Source organism: Canis lupus, chromosome 21 (assembly GCF_048164855.1).
Source record: "Canis lupus baileyi chromosome 21, mCanLup2.hap1, whole genome shotgun sequence".
NCBI classification, from domain to species: Eukaryota; Metazoa; Chordata; class Mammalia; order Carnivora; family Canidae; genus Canis; species Canis lupus.
In genome coordinates, this window is record NC_132858.1 from 49043209 (window position 1) to 49066997 (window position 23789).

At 40.3% G+C, this 23789-nt stretch overlaps 2 long non-coding RNA genes across 3 annotated transcripts; one reads left to right on the forward strand and one right to left on the reverse strand.

Annotated features, from left to right (window-relative positions):
* Positions 1-5532: 5532 nt before the first annotated feature.
* Positions 5533-21133, forward strand: LOC140613164 (uncharacterized). 2 transcript variants are annotated; one of them, XR_012014326.1, is made up of 5 exons: positions 5533-6138; positions 12063-13338; positions 17030-17160; positions 18052-18309; positions 21014-21133. It is a non-coding gene; the product is annotated as an uncharacterized lncRNA (long non-coding RNA). The 2 variants fall into 2 exon arrangements; XR_012014327.1 differs by lacking the exon at positions 5533-6138 and adding an exon at positions 9764-10186.
* Positions 9632-17897, reverse strand: LOC140613165 (uncharacterized). Its single transcript, XR_012014328.1, has 2 exons — positions 16946-17897; positions 9632-12679 (listed from the first exon to the last, which is right to left on the reverse strand). It is a non-coding gene; the product is annotated as an uncharacterized lncRNA (long non-coding RNA).
* Positions 21134-23789: the final 2656 nt, after the last annotated feature.

Sequence of the window (23789 nt, forward strand, 5' to 3'; positions counted from 1 at the left end):
CTTATTATATTCACTCAGTCCCCATGTTTAAAGACTTGGAAGCAGAGATTGAGGAGGATAAGCTTAGGAAAAAGGTAAAATGTTTGTTTACTATGAATGGAGCATTTGGAAGCCTAGGGGAAAGCCTATCTTGTGCACATCTCCCTCCCACAGAGCCAAGAGCCTCTTCTTGTCATCCAACATGCAGACCAGCTGTGACTCCTGAGGCCAAGGGCTCTCTGAAGAACCCAACCAGGCCAGCCGTGGTGCCCTGGCTTCATTATGAATAGCTCTGTTGGTGCTATTTTTTAGTGTCTTCCTTCCCCCTTTGTCCTTCCCTGAAATCTAGCTCAAAGAGGCCCTGGTGTATTAGGAGCAGCTGAGAGGACACTCCCCTAATTTGCTCCTTCTTGCTTACAAATGAGAAGCTCCCTAACACGTAGCATCTAGAGCTCACCATTTAGCACTGAAATTATTGTGCCAAATAGGAGTATCCTGCCACCAGTCCATTGCTTGTGAGCAAAAAGGGAAACAGTTCAACATGAAACTAAACCTGAGGGAAGACCATCTTGTTCATCTAACTCATTCCTCTTCTCCTCTAAAGGGGAGAGTTGATCTGGTTTGGTCAAGTACAAAGACCTATCACTGAGCCTTGTTTTCTAGCAGTAGAGGAGCACAGTGGTGTGCAAGGATACATGGGTGTGGGCTTTCTTTGATAAAAAGGCTCAGTGGCATTTCTTTGAGCGGCTGCCCCTACTGCACCCAGGACGGACTCAGGACCAGAGGCATGCGTGGGCTCTATCCAGAGGCTGCTTCAGGTTTCCACTTGGAGATACCTCATTCAAAGTGTGACAGAGCCCAAAGGAAACACTCACAGACTTGCCCTTCACAGGACTGGCCTGTTTATCATACCTGAGGTCAATGATAAGAGAGAATTATAAAAGGCTCGTACAAGGGGTAGGATTTCCATCAGAGGAACAGGAACCTCACTAGGTGAAGCAATCACATAATTTATTACTCACAATGGAACACTTTACGAGCAAAAGGAGACTTTATTAACTATTAGTGAGAACAAAAGATATAAATGGGACTGTCCTAGGTAAACCAGATGTCACAGCACCTTCACTCCAGAAATTTCAAATAAGGAGAGCTTTCACAGAGGGAACCAAAATTTCACTTCCACCAGAGAGGCTGGGAGAGCAAAGGTCGGGTTCAGGGCTGCTAGGACTGGCCCAGAAGCTGTAGCAAATCTCAGCAATGACTGGGCAAGTGACCACCAGTGAGTTCAGCTGTCAAAGTGCGTGGTTGTCAAGAAGTTGCCTCTGCTTATACAACTACTGGCAACTACCACTTCTCCTCCAGAATGGCAGCTCATCCTTCTCATTTGTCTTCTAGATCTTATGCAAGAGCCAGTAGATGGAAGACTTAGCCAGACCCTGCAAAGAGACTGTGGAAAAGCTCAGTAGGGGGACCAGACCATTATCAGGTGAGCCACACTGATGGAGAAATGCTAAACTGTTAAATGGATTTATACGAAGAAGGGCAAAACAGTTAATCTAGATGGGCAGAAAGAGATGCAGGAAAAGAAAGGAGAACTTTGAGCCATTGCAGTCTGGCCTCATGGTCCTGAGGGCATAGAAATAAATGAGATGACAGAGAAGTGAGATAAGGACAGCTCATCTACTATAAAGTACAGCAGGGAGATAGAGGGGTGAAGAAGAATTTTAGGACACTGCGTGTGTCTTCTAGAAACTTCAGCAAAGGCTTACATTATTTTTCAAGGGTTTTTGAATCAGTGTGTTTTGAGTGTGATGTGATCAATAAGCAGACATCCCCCAAGTCGCATACTTTTATGCCCAAGAGGGTGACAAGACATGTGGTTCAGGCCAGCTTTGTAAAGTTATACACTCTGGCTTGGGGCCAAAGTCCCAGCTGAAAAACAAAGTTTCTTCTTGTTCCACTTGTTGGTCATTTTCCTGTGTCTATATTTTCCCCCCAGGACACAAGGACAGACATCTCTGGTATGGGGTGGGATTGAAGTAATACTTGGTACATGGCCATTACTCACATATGTGCACCAAACATGACCTTGAATTCTATCAAGACAATCACACCATTTGGCGAAGGAAGACCCCACGTGAGATAGGAAAAGATTTCAATAAACAAATGAAAATCTGAGGACTAGGGATCCCTGGGTGGCTCAGTGGTTTAGAGCCTGCCTTCAGCCCAGGGCGTGATCCTGGAGACCCGGGATCGAGTCCCACATCAGGCTCCCTGCATGGAGCCTACTTCTCCCTCTGCCTGCCTGTGTCTCTGCCTCTCTCTATGTCTCGCATAAATAAATAAAATCCTTAAAAAAAAAAAGAAAGAAAGAAAGAAAGAAAATCTGAGGACTGTAAAAAGTTACAGAAGAGGAAAAGGTAGTTGTATTGATTCCTACTATTTAAAATATTCTCATTAACCATGTAGTTACATAATTGGTTTAATGTTTGCGTTACTTTTGAGAGTATAATTTTATTGAACAGTGACTACGTATATCTTTTCTTCACTTTTGTATTCTTACAGCCCAACATGGTGCTGACACTGGCACAGCATGTCTTTATATTTGTCAAATAATTATTCAGGGCATAAAGACTGCAAATTTCCTCCCAATATCAATTCCTCATGTTGCAGTATTTCCAGAATCTTTTCCTTGTTTTCTGTTTGTATGTGTGGTCACTTACTAAGTCTCATTCAAGGGCCTGAATTAACTTGTCTGGCTTTTTAGTGCTATGCCATTTGGCTTTCCAGCAACATCACCCCCAAAAAACTGTTTATGGTGAAGAGCTTCTGTGGAATGGGTATGACTCAGTTTAATTTTCTGATCTTCAAAAATGGGTGAATATATCACCTGAGCTTTGCTGGCAACCTTTGGCACACTTGCCAGGAAGGAGGGGAATTCTTAGAGAGAAGGATTATGTGATGCTTAAAAGAGAAGGACATTGGTAAGTACTTCTCTGACAGATGGACAGAGAGGACTCTCTCTAGATCCCAATTTCCTGCTTAGAAAGGAAGTCAGTAAAAAAAAAAAAAAAAGAGAGAGAGAGAGAAAGGAAGTCAGTGACCAAAACAATCAGAGCGTTGGATTATAAACTTTTTAGAATGTCCTTATGTCTTCTATTTCTCTTCCCTCTATAAAGCCATTTATATATATAAAAAAAGAAAAGGACATATGTGCCTTTACTTGGGAGCAGAAACAAAAATAAATGCTTGGAGACTGCCCTTTCCATCCTCAGGCAAAATAGGGAGAGGCGGATGCTAACCTCTACAGGATGGAGTAAGAGTGACTGCCATCAAGTCAAGAGATGTGGATGAGAACATGGGATCTGCTTTGAATGAGAAGGAACAGCCCGTGGGTGACTGTGTCTGCCATAGATAGTCCCCTACCTGATTCCCCTGTGAATCTATTTTATCCCAGCTAAGCAGTGGAAGCAGCACTAGCAAAACCAAGACTTTATTGAAGATATAAATATTAACTCCTTGATTTTAAATTTCTTCCATACAAGTTGATCTTTGATTCCTTGACTAGTTTTTTTATAATGCAGTTCCAAAACCTTATCCTTAAGATTGCATGTGTAGACTGACATGTTTTTCCCAGCAACTTGTAAGTCCTTTAGCATGACTGTATTACTCTACTCAATAAAAAATGTATCACATTAAAACTAAACACATAATACTACATGATGCAAAAGTCAATCTGAGTGACTGCCAGTTACTGCAACAGCACATTATGGATAACCACAGAGCAACGTCAAGGTCTTCATTAACTTATTAAGTTAGAAACCTGCTATTGTTCTCAAATGCTTTTGTCATTTTTCAGTTGGAATAATTTTTTTGAACTGCTTCTGGAAATAATACCAAGTAGATATTCTCAAAAGAACCCCTAACACAACTCAAATACATTCTGGATAAATAACCATGAGCATATTTTTAAATTAATTGTGGAGCTAGCAGGAAGATAAGGGAACTCCCCAAAGATTCCTCTCAATCCTCAATCCCCAAAGAAAAAAAAGTAGTGAATGAAAGACAAAAGAGTGAGCAATAAATGAATATAAAACTGAACGCTGCCTTGGGCCAAATACTGATACGAAGAACATAGAATTTAGGGGATTAATATTTGCATGCCACAAACAGGAGATTAAGCTATAGGCCTATACAAGGTCAGGGAGCTAAATCCGAGATCTTAGCCCTCAGCGTTAAGCTAGAACAATCAAAAGAGATAAAAAAGAATGCAATGCCAATCAAAGGACTGTGTGGCAGATATTACCGGTACTCACAAATACTCCTAGCTTTCCTCCCCTTGCTGGACCAAGTTTCCAGCCCTCTTGCTAGTGATTAAAAGTACTTTTGGCCAATAGTCTACAAGTGAAAGTAACACACATCATTTTCATGTAAAACTCTTGATGCTTAATTCTAATCACTCTTCGTGGAAATTCTAAACCATTGATTCTAGTGCATCATATTAAGTTGGAAATACAGCAGAATTGAAGTAGTATGTGTTCTAAACATTGTATGGGTGACAACTCCCCTAAAAAGCTTCTCAGAATCCAGACTTTACACACAAAAAAATAAATTTTATAGTGTAAGTCACCGAGAATGTGGTATAAGTTGCTTGTAGTTGTTTGCTGGAGTTGTTTGTTACCCAGTATTAATTAGCCTATTCTGACTGATACATAGTCACCTACAAAAGAACGTGACTTTTTCCTTCTGCTCCAAAACTGATAGAATGATAATGATTCTTACTAAAAATTTAAAATTGTAAGTCTGTTTTCCTGCAGATCTAGAGTTCAAATACAACACAACTTGCATTTAGGGAAATCCAAGCCCAAAAACTGTAATCAAAATGGTAACAGGTGGTTCATACAAAATTCGCTGATTTTCTGAAGAAAATTATCACCAGTGTTTCTATAGCTCATGTTCAACCAGATATGAATTTACAGTAATATATCTCCATACATTCAAGGAAACAGTTCCCTACCAGAAAAGTAAGCAAATAAAGGACAAAAATCAGAGTCCCGTCAGGACCACTAATATTAAAATTATAAATATCAGGATATAAAGTCAATATTTATGAAATATTTCAAAACAAGTACAGACTGTAAAGCATTAGTAAGGAACACAGAACTAAGAAAAGGATTAGGCAGATTTAAATCTTAAATATTTTAGAAATAGATATAATTATTTTATTAAAAGAAAAAAGCACTCAATGGATTAACAGCTAAAAGGATAATAAACTCATAGTTTGAACTGAATAAATTTACATGGTATGTGGCATAAAGAGATAAAGAGATGGAAAATATGAACAACAATAAGAGTAAGATATAGAAGACAGCAAGTTAAAAAGTTATTCTTTGTAGAATCTTAACCAACTAACAAAAGAACCTAAAGAGACTGACTTCCAGGAATGGCAAGACTAGTTCATACTACAAGAAAACGTCACAGTCAACAAGTTCTAGCCATGTGATCAGAGCTTCCAATCAACACATAGTGTTCTGTTCTTAATATTAACAACCAGCTGTCATGTCCAAGATCACTGGACAACAGAGGAAAATCTCAAGCAGGAAACACAGGGTCCCCCAAAAGTAGAAATAAAAACAACTTGGAGAAAAGAGACAATGCAAGATAATGAATGTTTTAAAAAACAATTATTCTCTGAAAGATAAGAAACAATATTGCATCCATGAGACAAGAACTGGATGCTACAAAAAAGAATAGTGAGAAAATTGGAAAAAGCTCTTGGAAATTAAAGTCATGATAAAAGAAATAAAAGACTGAGTAGGAGAGTTGTAAGACAAATGAGGAAATCTCCCAGAAAATTGAGTGAAAGGAAAACATGGAAAATCACAGTGCAAAGATAAAAATGAAACTTAGAAAGTTAATTCAGAGTGAACACAGAATTTTAAATTTTCAGAATTGAAGTTCTAATTTTCCAATTGGAAGTTACCATCTAATGTCCAATAAAATGGATGAAAATGAGCATGCAACACACCACATGATGAAATTTTTATACATGAAGGATGAAGATCTTAAGAATTTACTTCTTAAAAGCAATGTTGGAACCAAGAAAACAGTGGAATGAGGTTTTCAATATTCTGGAGAAAATTTGTAACCCAGGATTATGTAAGTATCAAACTATTATCCTACTGTGAGGGTAGGATAAAAATATTTTAAACATTCAGTGTGTAAAATGTTCACTTCCCATGGATACTTTCTCAGAAAACCAGTAAAGCCTCTATTATCGGTCAGTTTGCCAGCAGAAAGACTGGAAAGTAATGAAATCATGTCTAATGTGGGCAGGCAGCCAGGTGGGTGAAACATTCTTGTCCTAAAAGTGATACAAAACAATTATCATTCCTAGGCCAAAATGACCATGGGAGGAAGTGGTTACTAGAACTCCAAAAGAATAGTTTCTTTCAACTTTGATGAAGGCTGCAGAGAAGAGCTTATGGACCTCAGTTAAGGAATATGGGCAACCAGTGGAGACTAGGAAAAGGAAGCCAGCTCTTACCTCATTCCCCTCTGATCTCCTGCTGGTGCCTCCCATTGGCCTAGCCCATTTGAAAACCAGAGGACAAGAAGTTGATGCAGTGCCTGAAATCAGCCTCCTAGGGCAGAAGTAGGGTAGAAAAGCACCAAGTAAATCTTTAGGGGCAAGCTTAGATTGTCTAGCTTTTTCTCCCCAAAACCAACAATGAAGCAGGACAAAAACCAGGCAGAAATTGGACCCAAGAAACACAGTTTCTAACTTAAGGAAGAAGCAAAGGAAATTCCCAAGATGATGGTGAAAGGAGGTCCTAAACTTCCAACAACAGAAGTGGACCTGGAGGGCAATCGGCACATTCTGGAGTAGGTCTGAGGCTTCCGAGAAAGAGGACTCCAAGAAAGGAAAATGATGTGTCTACTCTGTTTACAGGTGGCTTAGTTAATTAAGAGTTGAGATATGTGCAAATGATATATTGTACTAAGCAAAACCATTTTTTTAAGATAATTGTTGACTTTAGGGAAAATAGACACCTGAAAGATCATAGTAAGAAGTCTTAGTGTATTACATGATCAAATGTAAAAGGATAGAAAAAAAAAGTACTAAACAGGTAACCAAAAGAAAGTAGGAGTAGTTATATTAATTTCAAACAGAATCAATGCTTACGTAAGATTATTTGTTGCAGAATAAAAGAGTTGCTGCCTGATGATAAAAATTTCAAATTATCAGAATTTCTATCCCCTAATAGCTCAAATATAAAAGTTTAAATTGTCAAAAAATATGAATAGAAATTGATATATTCACTATCAAGGTGAGAAAATTTTGACGTCTGTTATTGATGTCAAACTGACCCCTCAAATAGTAAACACACAGAGAATTTAAACAATACAATTTACAGACTTGAGATAAATAAATTAATCGATAGAAACTGGGCACTCAGTAATTAAGATTATACACTTTCTGTATTCTCTATACACATTAGAGCATTTATTAAAATATCACATACTAAGCTCTTAAGAAAATGTGAACAAATTTGCTATTATCCAGATTATATTTCTTGACAATGTAATGAATAAAAAAACAAAAAAACCATTCACATGAAAATTTTAAAATGTGCTTCCAAATAAAGCATAAGTAAGAGCAGAGATCATATTATAAAGTACAAACTGAATAAGATTTAAAATACACATTTAGAATTTTAAATTTAATACAAACACTTTAAAACCTGTGGAATAAATCTAAAGCATTTCTTAGAGAAAAATGATTTAGCCATAAATGTTTTATTAGAAATAAAGAAGGATAGGGGCACCTGGCTGGCTCAGCCTGTTAAACAACCAACTCTTGATTTTGGCTCAGGTCGTGATCTTAGGGTCCAGGTTTTGAGCCCCACATGAGGTTTCACCCTCAGTGCAAAGTATGCTTGTCCCTCCCTCTGCTCCTCCTCCTGCTCTCTCTCTCTCTTTCTCAAATAAATAAATACAATCTTTAAAAAAATAAAAATAAATACATAAATCATAAATCATAAATAAATACCAAAAGAAAGAAAGGAAGATGAAAACTGATTAGCTAACCTTCTAGATAAAGAAGTTGGAAAAAGAATCACAAAATAAGCTTTAGGAGGGTAGATGAAAGAGAGAATAAATATATTGAATATTAAAGATATAGAGTCAAAGATAAATTAGAGATGCTAAACAAAACATAAAGTTGGTTATTTGAAAAAAAAACAATGAGATAAAGTTCTAATGACATTGCTCAGAAATGAAGGCATAAGTGAACATTAGCAAGGAAAACACTTTTACAAATCAGCCTCAGGCCAATATACTTAAATACTTGGCAAGTGGACACATTTTTACAAAATATAACTTACCAAAAAATGACTCAAGGAGAAATAGAATGATAAAATAACCCTACAACTTTAAGAATTTGAATCAATGTGTTAAAATCTTCCCAGAAAGAAAGCATTCAGCCTAGAATATTTCATAGAAAAATTCTACCACACTTTCAGAAGATGAATCCTTCTAATCTCACAAAAAACTCCCCAGAGTATAAATGGAGGGAGCTACTCACTCATCTTATGAACCTAGGATGACTGTGGCACAATAACTTAGAGAACAGTATGAATGACAAAACACAGGCCAATCTCATAATCTGGGTGCAAAAATCCTTTAAATATTTGATAATACAAATATAGCAGTGTAAAATAATAATAATAATAATAATAATAATAATAAAAATAATAATAATAGAGATAATATGCAGTGGCTAAAGTGAGTTTACCCTAGAGGGGCACCTGTGTGGCTCAGTTGGGTAAGCGGCTGCCTTCAGTTCAGGTCATAATCCCAAGGTCCTGGGATTGAGCCTCGTGTCGGGCTCCCTGCTCAGCAAGAAGTCTGCTTCACCCTCTCCCTTTGCCCCTGCTGTTGCTTTCTTTCCCACTCTTTCTATTTCAAATAAATAAACAAAATCTTTGGGAAAAAAAATAAAGTGAATTTACCTTAGAAATGTAAGATTGGTTTAAAGCTAGATAACCTACAGATACCAGATATAAAGGACCAGTTCTTCAGACTAAGCTTCTGGCTGAAAAGAATTTAAAATGCAGGATTAAAAATATCTTCTTAAAAAACACTAAGCACCCCTGCCAAAAAAAAAAAAAAAATTTAAAAGTTCAAAACAACTAAGCCCCTGAAATAGTGTACAGAATTATTATTTGTTTTAGTGTACAGAATTATTAAACAAATCTAAGAAAAAGGGACAATAGAGAGATATCCAGAAAGACTTCAGGTGTTAGAAATATCATATACAAGAGAGGCACGGCAAGTCAATGGAGAAAGGATGAACTATTCAGTTAATAGTTAGTGTTCAGATAATGGATTAATCCCATAGAAAAAAATAAATAAGGTCCTTATACCTCTACACCAAACTGAAAAATTAATTTCAGGTGAATTAAAAATGTAAAATGCAAAACTTTATAACTTTAGACAGGAATATGAATATCTTTATTACTTCTAGGTAAGAAAATCAGTTAACAAAATACAAAAAGCAAGTCATAAAAGAAAATAAATTCTACTAAATATATTTTAAATATCTGCTTTTGAAAGAACATTATCAATAAATGAAAAGATGGGTCACAAGTTGGACAAAGATATCTTTAATGCATAAAACCAAAAAAGGATTATTATTTAGCATCTAGGAAGTTATACAGTTCAGTAAGAGATAAAGAATTTACTTTTTTAAATGAGCAAAAAATATAAAGGGGGATTTCAGAGAAAAAGAAACATGGAAACATTAATAAATGATACAATTCTCATCCTTCTTAGTGTTGAGCCAAAGGCAAAAGAAGATCATGAGATACAATTTTGCCCAAAAGACTGGCAAAAAATTTTTAAATTGGAAAACATTTTGTATTGGTGAACATGTACAACAGTGAGAATTCATACTCTGATGAATAGTGTAAATTGGTGGCCATTTTGGAAAACAATTTGACATTTTCTCATCTACACTCAAAGAGATGTATGTAATGTATGACTCAGTCATCCTACTCCTATTTTTATGTGCCAGAGAAACTCTTTGCAGATATGCTCAATATGACACATACACAAATGTGCACAGCATCATATTTGTTATGATAAAAACTGGGAACAATCCAAATGTCCATCAGAATAGCCGCTCCATGGAATACTGGACACAGTGAGTAAACAACTACACATATACACATGGCTCAATCTAGAAATTGCAAAGTTGAGATACCAAAAACAATTACCAAAGAAGACATGTAGAATTACTTTTTTTTTTTTTAAGTCAGAACTATATAAAGTATAACAATATCTTTGTTTGGGAAAACATCTTTTATGAGGCAAAACCGTGGTAGCAGAAAGTGGTTGACAATTGTAAGCTTCCTGAGAGTGGTTGCTCAGCAGGGCATCCGGAGAATAGGCACAGACAGACATGTGGCACAATGGTAATGCTCTGTTTCTTAAGCTTGGTTATTTCTTTAATTAAATTTGTTTAAAAAAATAAAGGCCTCATTACAATTAGACAAAAAATCAAACTCTTCACCACAGTATGTAGAGATTTATTTATCTTGGCCTCTTTTCTACCTCTACAGTTTTATTTGCCGCCACTCTAACATTTATTTATCATTTTCTAAACACACTGGCCTTTTAGTTCCTCAAATGCTCCAAATATTTCCCCACTTCAGTGGTTTTTCTGCTATCCCTCTGCTTGGAAACCTTAGTGATGGAGATTAAGGAAAATGTGTCCCTGGGAAGTAATAGCAGGCCCCTTCAAACAAGGTCAAACTCAGGCAGTGAAGACACTGTCCCTCAGTGTTTACCATCATGTTCCACCCAGTTTAATGAGTTTGAGAGCCATAATGAGTCATGGGCATTTGGGCAATTGCAAAATGGACCTAGATATCAGTTGGAGTCTCATGCCTTGCCTCCTGCGAGATTCCTGGGAGAATGAGAATAGCAGGGATAATGTAGAAAAGCAAATCCCAATGGAAACAATCCAACATTTTGTCCCCTTGGATTTTTGTTTCCAGCTTAGGTGCACAGCTCAGGATGCAGGTTGTGCTCCAAGTTGGATTGCCAACCTTCTGTCAATGTACTGTGGGCTGTAGCACACAAAAACCTTGGCTGTGGCTGGGCCAGGATCCTCCTGGAGAGGTATTACAGTAATTAGGACAGAAAAGTTAAAATTTAAAAAAAATTGAAAGTTAAAAATTAGTCATTAAAAGTTAAAGTTATCAAATTAAAAATGAAAACATTTTGGAGATGCCTGGGTGGCCAAGGTGGTTAAGCATACGACTTTTGGTTTTGGCTCAGATCATGATCTCAGTGTCATGGGCTTGAGTCTTACACTGGGCCCTGTGTTCAGCGTGGAGTCTGCTTGAGATTCTCTCTCTCTTCCTCTGCCCCTCCTGATTGTGCTCTTTCTCTCTCAAATAAATAATATAATAAATCTTTTTTAAAAAGTTAAAACATTTTGAATAGTGTTATGTCTAAGTATAAATAACTATGTGGCTATGTGCCAATCCATCCTAAGTGCTTTACATGCTATTCATTTACTCATCACAAGAAAAATTTGGGGTTAATTTTGGCAGCATTTTTTTCATATGACATAACTTAACCTCGACATAAGTTGCTGTTTTTGAAATCAGGAAGCAGCAAATGTAGGATTTGAATATGTGTCTGCTTGATTCCAAATGTGATTCTCTGTGCACTCCATTAAGCTATTTCTTATCATTTCTCTGGGCCCACAGTCTCTTCAGCCACCCAAAAACAAAAGGCAAAAAAACAAAAAAAAAAACATACAAAAAAATGCTTATCTTCTCTCCTTGAGATTTTTAATCCTAGCAATGGCATTGTTAATATCAATTCTTGATCCCTTGGCTTTTTCACAAGGTAGGGAAAACTCCTGAAGACATCCAGAATGTCTTGACCTTATAAACGTGCTTTTTTAGACTACGGTTGTTAAAAGAATATGAAGGGTGATGATTTATTCAAAAGTTGAAGTAAAATTTGTAACAATATCTTCAATTGACTTCTCTTCAACTTATAAGGTCCCGTTCTTGATGCTGATGATGCTGCATGAAGGTTGGCTTCCCATGCACAGGACGCTGGAGCTCTCACACAAATAATCAACAGATGATGCCGAGGTCATATGTATTAGTTTTCTATTCCTGTGTAACACACCACCAGACCTGGCAGTTAGAACAGCACACATTTATTGTCTCTCAGTATCTGTGGGTTAGGGTTCCACACATGGCTTAGCTCTCTTCTGCTAGGATCTCCCAAAGCTGAATTCCAGACATTACCTGGGCTGTGATCTCCTCTAGTGGCTTTACTTGGGAAGAACCCTCTTTCAAACCGGCTCAAGTGATTGGACAGATTCCAGTTCCTGGCAGTCGTTAAGCCTGGGGGCCTGGACTTCCTGCTGGCTCTTGGCTCCTGGAGGTTGTATTCAGCTCCTAGAAGTCGCCCTCAGACCCTAAATGCTGTACAGATTCTTACTGCATGGGCTTATCCAACATCGCTGCTGACTCCATCAAGCCGGCAATGGAAGTCTCTAGACTTTCATTTACCTTTCCTCTTACTACATAAATGAGAACTGCTTTTGCCTAGGCACCGGGTTTATGATGTGTAGTCCTTGCTCCCAAGAATTTTTGTAGGAGATTGGCTGTAGAAATACACAGAAGTTCAAAACCAAGTCAAGAATAAAAAATGTTCTGGAATAACATGGTGATGATAGCAGGACTTTTTGAACACGGTAAAACCTACTGAATTGTACGCCTTTTAAAGGGATGGACTTTACGTTATGTGAATTGCATTCAATAAAAATAAAATACCCAGTCAAACTATCCATTAAGTGTACATGCAAAATAAAAACAATTCAGATATGCGAGGATCCTGAAATGTATCCATTCTTAAAAAAACTACTGAGGTATGTACCTTAGTATGTACCTTGGTATGTACCTTGAATGGAGGATTCAACCTAAAGGGGGAGAACATTAAATCCAGGAATCCAGGGACCCATCACAGAAGTCAGGCTCCAGGGCAAGAGCTACACAGTTGCAAATGCCACCAAACTTCCCCAAAGGATGATCTGGACACACCAGAAACACCCAGCCATCAATTTCTATCAGCAGCACATATGGCGTTTCTGATGCCTGGAACTCCCTGACAAAGGTGACACCACTGAAAAGGACTGACATCATCTAGAAAACTTCAGAAAGTTAAGCTGGGAAAGAAAAAACAGAAATCTGACCTTCTGCCCATAATCTTGGATCACTCGGGATCCTGGCGAACAGATCCAAAACTCTACCCAGGCATTACATGGTAGGTTGGCAAATCAACTGGTGTTTATAATTCTCCTTTTAACTTGAGAACAAGAGAAAATATTTTCAAAGAGAAAGTGAGAAAGGTGGTGCCTCTGATCTAAAGCAATAGTTGTTTACATGTTAAGTTCCTAACGCAGTAAATAGAGTAAAAGGGTCACATTTGAAACAGGTAGCTCTTTGGGATGAAGAAGGAGACACCAGGTAAGTGGAGTTAGTGCATGTATTACAGTAGGAACTAGAAAGATAGCATCTTCAGTGATAAATTAAAAATCAGCATTTTGTGAAGCAAATATCTCAGATCTACGAAGGCCACCAAAACTAAAACCATAAACAGAATCGGTTGTACAACCATGTGAGTGCAGAAGCGCTTAATGCCACTAAACTGTGCACTTGCAAATGGATGAGAGGGTAACCTTCATGTTAGTGTGTTTTGCCACAACGAAAACATTTTTTAAAGAGAGAGAACTGGGATGCCTGGGGGCTCAGCGGTTGAGTGTCTGCCTTCAGCGCAGGCCGTGACCCCGGGGTCCTGGATCGAGTCCCACGTCGGGCTCAGTCTGCTTCTCCCTCTGCCTGTGCCTCTGCCTCTCTCTGTCTCTCTTACGAATAAATAAATAAAATCTTTAAAAAAATAAAAATAAAATAAAGAGAGAGAACTGGTTGCATCGGTTGCCTCTGGGCTAGCAATAGGTGGAGTATGAGACTGTCGTATGTTATGAAAAGTCCGAGCTGTTTAGGTTTGTTAGCCCTATGTGGTCACAGTGACAGTAGGGTATTTTTTTTTTTTTTTTGTATTTTAGTAAAAACAAAGCAAGTAAATTTTATGTCAGATAAAATACTTGCAGCTGCAAATAATCGACTCTCCAACTAAAAGCGTATAAAAAATAAACAATTTATGACTTCAGATAAAAATGAGTCCGGGAGTGGAGTAGGTGGGCACTCTGGTTGGCAGTCCAGCTGGGCCATCCCGTGCAGGCTTTGCCATTTGTCCCCTCGGCAGGCGTGTGCCTGCGATCACTTCATTGCCTGTCAGCTTCCAATTCACTTTTCTTCGCTCTGCTTCGTGATAGCCAGGGCTGGACTCTGTCAACACTTCTTCCTTGCCAGGAGGCACCATGTTAAGCTTTTGCAGAAGAGGGTGCCTGAGGATGTGCCCGAGGAAAGGGCCCCCCTTCCTGGTTCTGGGGAGCGAGTGCCTCCTGCCGCACTTGGTGGCTCACAAGGCACGATGCACCCTGTGGACAGGTGGCTCCCAGTGAACCCCGCCCATGCCCAGCTGGCTTCCCAGTGTCACCAGGGCCCCCCGGCTGGCAGGTTCCTGGTGAGTTTCAGCAACATCCAAAGGGGGCAACTTTCCAGCAAGTTCTGCTGGCACCTCGGCCAGCTTCCTGGCCCCTTGCAGCATTTGCTCCTGTACCACTACCCTGAACATCTGGTGCTTTCCTAGAGCGTCTTGCCAGCATGCCAATGGGCAGTTCCCTGCCTGCCAGCCCCACCCTGGAACACCCCAGCTAATCCCTTCACAGTCCAGGGGGACCACAACCCCACTCTTAGGAGGTATGACTCTCATTCTGGGGGGTGCTGGGCTCTCTTCCTAATTTGTTCTTTCCTTAAATCCTCTGCCTCTGTCTCAGAAGTAGAGGCTGTTGCTCATATCTGCTAATCTTGTATTCTTCAAGTTCTCCTTACCCCATATGGGTTATTTCCCTGTTTATTTTATAATCCTTTATATTAAGCTTTCCCTATCTCCTGCCTGGGCCCTGAAAAACGCATCGCCTAATGCATGGACAGTGTGTCCCATCATGTACAGACAAAATGATGCCTGGAGAGAGACTCAGAGGGACTTTTTATCTCGTAAGAAGCTCCCACCAGATTTCCCACCAGGCCTCATTGAGCAGGATTGAGTCACCTACCAGTGAGTAGGAAAAGCAAGGTAGAAAACCGTGCATCTGACCCTAAAGCTATAGGCAAAGAACAGCGTTGCAAGTTTAAAGTTAAACATCATCAGGAGACACAACAAGGTGGAATAGGATTAAGCATCGAGGAGAAATAAAAGTGTCCTCGACTTAGGGGCAGACAACATTTAGGAAAGAAGGCAAGACTTGAGCTGGAGCGCAAAGGTAGGTACTGTTTGTCTAAGCAGAGGATGAAAACAGGGCAGCTTAGATGAAATGGAGCCAACAAGAAAACAAGGAAAGGGAAGCTCAGGTTTTGTTCTGTTGACCAGCTCATTTGTGGCCACGTCAGAGGAGCTGGGCGTCCCCACCCATGGGATCTCCTTCCCCTGCATTCCCATCATTCAAATCCGCTCTAGTGTGAGCTGTGCACAGAAAGGAGCTCAGCGTCTGCTCCCTGATAGCACGGGTTACACTCGGCTTACAGGTTTTTGTGACAGTCTCTCATATACATTCTTTGAGGAAAGAATCATTATTTCTTCCCATATCAAGTGATGTGTGTCTACTGCTCAGACATAGTAAGTCTGCAAAGTGCTTATTGGAAATTGGAATATTTTTTGAATAATAAGGCATTAGGCTATACACATATACACATATGTACAAGTGCAATTTTTGTTGTGTAGTCTGAACTCATTGGAATAAAAACAGCAGACAGGTTTGTTTTGTCCATCCCCTGCCTTAAAGAGGCTGTACCAGCCCTCCCCGCCCTTATTAACATGTGGGCCAGATGCCACAGTCCCTCTCAATTATTGAGGATGTTACAAAAAAAAAAAAAAAAAGACGTGTTGATTTGTTTTACTCAACTGTTCTTGCTGATGCTTTTGGTCAGTGTGGGCCTGCCTAAGGCTACGTTTCTCATGGGGCATGTGCATGGTTGCATGGTTTCTCTAGAAGCCCTGTGCAGACTTCAGAGCCATGCAGCTCTCTGATGTGGGTGCTGTGCTCTGCAGCTCTGGTCTCCTCTCTTCTTGAGCACCCCTAGCTCCTGACCTTAGGAGCACAGCCCACAAAGACTCTAACACCTGGCATGAGACCCCTCAGCAGGCGTGAAGAAAGTGGTCCTTTTCATAGAGTCATCTTTGAGAAGCCTTGAGTCTGTACTCTTCAATATCTGGGTACCTGGAAAAATTCAAGCATCCTTGCAATGCTGCTGATCTTTCTCCTTGGCCTTCAATGGCAGGCTGTTTAATCCAGTCTCCTGTTTTCAGGATTGTCCGGTGAGAAGCAATGGCACTCTCCACATTCCCCAGCACTGCGTGTTCTCAGAATTATCCCCAGAACACAGTCATCACACTTTCTTCTCTGAGGCTGGCGGCCCTAGGGAAGACCTGGAGATACCAAAGCCCAGGAAACATCTCCCCGAGGAGGTGAACACCAGCTTCCCCTCCATTAGGCACTCCCAATTTTCACACATGGCTATCCTAGAGCATCTGTCAGCTGGCCTGAGAGCTGGGAAATGCCTACAACTTCCCACTCAGCCAACAGTGTGTAGTACCGAGACTGTTAGAATTTGCCCACTACATCAAACTCCCCTCGAATGTCTAGTCTTCTCTTTTTATAAATATTTGGGGATTGGGACAGGCACTTGTAAGACCCATTTGGCCACCTCTTAGTAATTCTGGAGGCAGTAAGAATTTGGGGGGTACTTACCAAAATTGTCCTTGATTCAGGGCCTTGAACAGAAGTAGTCAATGACAGAAAAAGTCCAATCAATATTTTGTTGCTATGATACAGGTATGTGTCCCTGCGTTTAGACTCCAGCTCGTTTTGAAAAGGTCATATGCAGCTTCAGAAATGCACAAAATACAACCTAATGCAAGCGAGATCCGGAACAAAATCCATCTGATGCTATAAAGATATTAAAGGTACAGCTGAGATTTTTGAACAGGGGAGTGACATGATGGAAACAGTGTCTCAGAAAGATTCAGCTGAGGATTGTGCAAGGAATGGGTGGGAGTGTGACAAGTCTGGAAACAGGGAGAGCAACTAAAGAGGACTTGATTGGTCTCTGGGCAAGTCCCTCCAAATGGTTCTCCGCGTACTCAACAGAACTGTGCGCATAGACCCATTACATAATAACAGGCCAAGTTGGGTGTTGGCTGAGTGCACTTTAGGATGATAGAGAGAAGAAGCAAATGAATCTGAACTAACTGAGCATCTCCAGCCCTGCACAAAGGGCAATTCGGGCCTGATAATCAGCCTGATATTAGATTTTGGAAAAAAGCACAGCAGTGCCAGCTGCTGGGGTAAATCATCTGTTCAGTCTCTCAGAGAAGAACAAACACCTGGACATTCCTGCCTGGGGAGATGCTCCTTCTCTCTTGAACCCTGAGTCATCCTGGATCACCTCCAAATGTGGTGCAGAAGAGTTAAAGGGTATTCAGTGGAGTAAGGGCACCAGGCTGACAGATTTCTGACATAAAGCTGGGCTTTCAGACTGACCTTCATCACACTCTAGAGAGTTCTCTATGGTTCTCAGTCCGACTGCTTTCAAGCAGTACCAGGCAAGTCCCCTGGAACTTTTCTTAGCTATTCTCTACAGCTGTGGAGACAGCTCCTTGGGTGAAATCCAGCCTGCTGAATCACTCATTTCCTGTTCTTGATCTCAGAAATTTCTGTTTGATGTTGCTTTCTGGAAAAAAAAAGAAAAAAAAACAATTTTTGGAGAAAAAAAGTATATAATGAAGCTTTATGGGTTCCAGTACTAAAACCAGTTCATTTTTGAAGAAGTCTTACCATTATAACCATTTTCCTAGGAAAAGTTCTGGGTGCTGAGAAAAACACAAGGAGGTTTCTCCCACGACGTGAGGATGTTGGGTGTCATAGGCAGGATTCCCGGTTCTGTTTACACCATAAAGTTGAAGACATTGCTCAACTGGTCAGCAACAAGTCAGGAGAAGCTGCCATTTGTGAAAAACATCAGATGAATTACAGCCCAAGAATCAGCTGTGTGGGTGTTTCCAAGGCTTCCATCTTGTGAGAGCATCCTCCTCTCCTTTAATATTGAAATAAAAGTAAGTTTATTCCCCATCTCTCATTTAGCTGACTCCCTGCATTTCTCAGGAATTTTGGGGACTTTCCATTTCGTATAGTTACTCCCTGCCCTAATATCTTCCTTCTGTTCAATTATCTCTTTCACTTAGATTCTCATCTCTTACATCTGCCTCTTTTCTATACTCTGCGTCAAACCAAATGTGGAAACATGGACACTCTTTCATGGCTTTTCTGAGGTATCACTCACATGAGATGGTAGTTTTAGTGAAGTTTCCTAAGGAGTCAGAAATAAAGAGTTTACAAAGTCATACAGTAGATGGTCGGAAACTTCCTAGTAGTACAAATGACAGAGACCTGCCCCCCACCCCTGGCCCTGGACCTCTCCTGGCCATTTCCCCCGTAGGACTCTGCCTCTGACCTCCTTCCATGCAGCTGGCCCCAATCCTTCCCTACTCCCCAGTTCATTGTGAATTCTTGTTTTATTGGGCAGGCCAATTTAATTTTTTTTTGTCTCACTGCACCTCCAGACCAAGGCCCGGGGTCTCTTTCCCTGCCTAAACTGAACAACCATCAATCATGCTGCCAGCCAAACTGTTTCTCAACTCCCATCCACTCTGCATTAGTTTTTAAACCATTAAATTAAAAAGTTACATAGATACTATAATATCTATTCTCATTGGAAATCAGAAACAGAACACGGAAGGACTCAGTTTCAAAACTATCATTTCTATATTTATTCTTAAAAGTCCATCCACTTAACTTGAGAAAAATAATTTCCATGCACAACAGTGTTTAGACCAATTTTTTCTGGTTCCCATTGAGGGTAATGACTGGGGATAAGGAGCCATTGTCTGTGGACATGCATTTGGACAATGGCTCCTCTTCAAGAAACAATGGAATGGCACCCAATGAAACCCAGCCAGCCCATCCTGCTTCTTTGCAGTGGAGAAGAAACTCCGCAAGTGTCCCTGCCCTCCCAATGTGTATGAGAGAAAGACACACACATTGCAATGTAGCATGTGCCATGTTAAAATATGAGCAACGCACAAACATTGTAAGAGAAAAGAGTCATCTTTCTTCTGTGAAGTTCAATAATACTTACTAAAAATGTGTATGAAAGGGCCATTGGTTTTTATCTAGACATCTCCCTGAGAGAGTAAATCCAAAATGCATTGGTGCCAACCTGTGGCAAAGTGTCAACTGGCTTAAGACAAAATGAGAAAAGTAAAGATAGTATTGAGTTTTCAAATAACATCTGCGTAGGGTTTCCAACTGTTGTGGTAAAGATTGTTCTGTGGTATGAGACCATCTTTACACTTTACATTTTCAGTGATATAATGTCCTGCTTAAATTGAAGTGATGATAATCTTAGATAGCAGTTTTGAGGTGAGGAATTTTTTCAAAAAATGTTGTACCAGAGTAAACTATGTCCTCAATTTTTAAAAAAAATTTATTTATGAATATCTGGAAATATGTTCCTAATTATCTAGAAACATATTTAAAGGATTAAGAAAAGAAAAAAAAACAGAAACACAAACTTCTTGGTCCCCTAGAACTTGTTAAAAAAAATCACATTGAACTTTCCTCAAGTCAGGAAGCAGAAGAGCTGTGGGAAAGGCCGTGGACAGGGCCCATCTCTCCCCTAAGGTGGAGGGCCTAAAGATTGGACACCTAAACCCAGGTCAACCCGCCCTGCAGTGTCTTCCTCCTCCACTCCAGATTTCCATATTCTCCTTATGGAACAACAGAGAAGTCTGAAATTTTAGCTGCCTAGAGAAAAGAAGACGCTGTGGTGTGATCAGAAGGTTTTAACTACTTCTTTGGAAAGCCGGCCGTGCTGGCTGTGGAATCTGAGAGCCCCACGGCTGCATCTGTTCTCACGGGAGGTCCAACACTCACATGTTCCCAATCCCAACCCCTGGCCAGGGCGCTTGGATGAGATTTCTGATTGGGAATTGGCTCCTCAGACAAACTATGTTTCTAACAACTTTTCCTTTCCTTTTAATTTATCTGACCTTTGAGGAGACATCAAAATTTTATGATGTGTAAATCTAACATGCATTAGAAGTTACAAATTAGACAAGCGCTTTCTAAGATGAATGGAGATAATACTGGATGTAAGTCTTGAAGAGATCTTGGAAACGCTGTAGCTCAGTGCTCATTCACTGATGAAACACTGTGAGGAGAAACTATGGCAGTTGGTGGTTCCATAATAAACCAGGATATCCCGCTCTTTGTATGACAACGCTTTGCCTCCAAGGCTCCTTCAAGCCAAACACTCCACTGCCCTTACCTACCAAGCTTATATTTTTCTCAGGAACTAGACTTAAGAACACATTTCTTTTATCTCATCTTCTTTGGAAAGGCGTAGTGGGCTAATGTTCATGTTCTGAAATCTCTGTTTTTGATTCTATGTACCTAGAAAACGAAAGTAATACATGATAATCTCCATATCATGTCCTTGTGTCCAATAGTTGATTTTTAAATATTGATTTCTTCCTTTATCCATACATTTATTCTCCCAACCTCTTCCCTGCCAGTAAGCAAATTGCATGACACTCACATTGATTGAACTCACTCAGTGATTGATGGAATGTACGAGTACATCATGTCTGTAGACTATATCCTCAAAGTTTGCATGAGAAGCAAGGACAGTATTCAAAGAGAAGAGAACATTTGTCAGATATTCTTGTCTCATCTAACATTCTTTCTTTTTAATTTGAGAAGGGAGAAGCTCAAAAGCCTGTCCCTAACAAGGCTAGTTCCCAGGATATGTGCACTTCTAATGGATTCTTAGCATCTGAGAAAACTCTAAGTAGAACTGAAGCATGGAAACTAAAAGTAGTGTCCTGCAATAGTACAAGGTAAGAGCAACAGCAAAGAGAAAGTGGTTCAATCGTATCAGAGTGCCTGCATGAAGAACAGGATAAAGAAACCATGGACTAGAGGTGGAGGCTGAGGGAAGGTAAGCTGGGGGGAGTTTGGGAGTCCTTGTAGGGTGAGCGACCCTGTGGGCATTGCTGCTGGCTCACTGTGTTCATTACAAAGGACAGAAAAGAGACGATCCAAGCAAAACAGTGGGCTCAGCTGCCCTTGCAGACCACCAAGGTGCCATCATACTGACCTGTGCATTGGAGCTCAGACACAGGAGGGAAGATGGTGCATTTGGGGATTGATTCAGAGTGGGAGATTTTCAGGGCAGGGTTTCTAGGGAGAGAAGAGTCTGAGGAGAGGGTTCCAGATGCTGACAGCTAGAAATGGAGGAAATATGGAGTATATGTGTGATCGAAGGACTGTTGCATTAGGGGTGAGGATGCGACAGAGGGAGATGTGCGAGAAGACAGGTGGGGGCTGGCTTGAGAGAGTGACTCTAGGAGTGGCTTCCATTGCAGGTGGGTGAAGGAGCCTGACATGACTTAGCTTCACAGACACTGGAACCCCCCAGAGAATAGAAGGAATGGAGTTAACAGGGAAGACTATGACTCAAGCACCTCCATCTTCAAGGAATATGATGCAGGAACAAGGAAACAAAAAAGTAATTGAGGTCAAACAGGAGCTTCAGAAAAACGTTTTTTTTTTTTTTTTTTTTCATAAAAAGGTGGGAGATGCAATTATAGCAAAGGCAGGAAGCTAAAGTAGAGGGACTATGAGATATTTGGGGGGAAGAAAGGGTTTGTGACAAATATAAACATTGAACACATTGTTACCTGTGGAACACAGGCTGGAAGCAACCCCAGACCTCTCACTGCTAACTGATAGAATGAGAAAAGCCACTTTCAACCGCAGAAAAGGAAGGCTTACCTTAGTTGGGGCTAGAGTTCCAAAGAACACAACAATGACAATAAAAATGTGGCCTCTCTAGAACAAATAAGTTTGACGTGGCACGTTGCTTCTTCCCATGGAAATTGTTGTGTTCCATGCATAGTATGAATCCCCAGTTAAGGCAAGCCAGGTTGGTCTTTGATTTTAGGCAGCATCCATCGTCCATTCATCAGTGGCTATGTACTGAGTACCTTTTCTGTGCCAGGCATTGACTAGAAGCCGAGAGAAACTCTGGCAAACAGAAGTAGAGGTGACACCTGCCCACACGGTGCTTCCAGTCCGTGCTTCCACACAGAACGAAAGGCTTGCCCTCAAGTGCCCTATTACAACTACGATAAGGACATAAAAGAGAGTTACAGGTGCTAGAAGAGGCTGTGATATGGGGCCTTATCTAAGGTGGAGAGAGGCAGGGCATTCTGTTCCAGGACATGGCATCTGAGCTGTGATCTGAGACATGTGAAGTTAATCACAGCAAGCGAAGAAAAGGATCCAGCCTGGGCCATGACCCTTTGGCAGGAGGTGGTGTGAGTGCTTGACTAAGTGAAAGGCCAGCCCCCCACGACCCCAAAATGAGAGAGAGCACAATGTATACAAGATAAGATTAGATATGGTCCCAGTAAAGATGCGCTGATAAAGCATCCACCGAACACTCACATGCGAGCTATTTGAACTATTTAGATTTCTGAAGAAGGGGAACCCCAGAATGGTAGGAGAACTTAGGACCCCTAGATTACATATTTGTTATTCTTTATTTGTATAATGTACTATTTTTCCATTGGCTTCTAGAGTCAGTTTATAGAAACCTCTTTTGTCCAGCTTGAGGATTGTTTTTTTTTTTCAATAAGGGAACTGGACCACCAAAGGAAGGTAGATGCAAAAATGTATTTAATCCACCCCTTGCTTATTCTCTTAGCTTTATAAAACTTAAAATATTTTCTCCAGGCCCCGGTCTGGCTCCTAAGTAGCTATGTGTCCCCTCTGGCCTTCTCCCTCTGATCCCTGAGCTCCTGCCCTGTTTTGTAGGATTCCGGTCTTCCCACCCACCACCCCCCTCTGCTTCTCTCCATGAGGCCTTCTCTAATGCTGATGAGCTTCATTTCAATTACTGTCCCTTTCATCTCAAACACCAGCGAGGCAGAAGCAATGTATAAAGTCAAATTGTTTCTTTGAAAACTAGAATTTATTGTGTCCTAGTGTCACTTTTATTAATTGTTTAAAGTTAATGGTATCCAGACCTGCAGAATTTCTTATAAACATTTAACATTTTTTTTTTTCATCAAAGGGAAATCTCTCTTACACTCTATATACGGTGATGTGCCTTCTGTTGCAGACTGGTTATACATAGTCGATTTATTTACACCAAGGAAACCAGGAATTTGACCCTTGAATAACATCACGAAGAAAAAATATCGAATCAGATAGAATGCAGCTGAGCCAACCAGACAGGGACCTGTGAGGATTTTCCACAAGCCTGTCCTGTCGTCCTCCAGGCCCTAGCTATGTTGGCCATAGCAAAGTCCTAGGAAGAGAAAGACCTTTTTTCTGGGGTTCTGGGCCAGAACCAGTTGGAGAGAAGCAAAGAAAATCACCCTCCAGATAACATGGGTAAGAGAGAAGTAAGATGCCTTCTGCTTTGTTTTTGCCCTAAATATTTTCAAGAAAAAATCTGGGAAGCTGT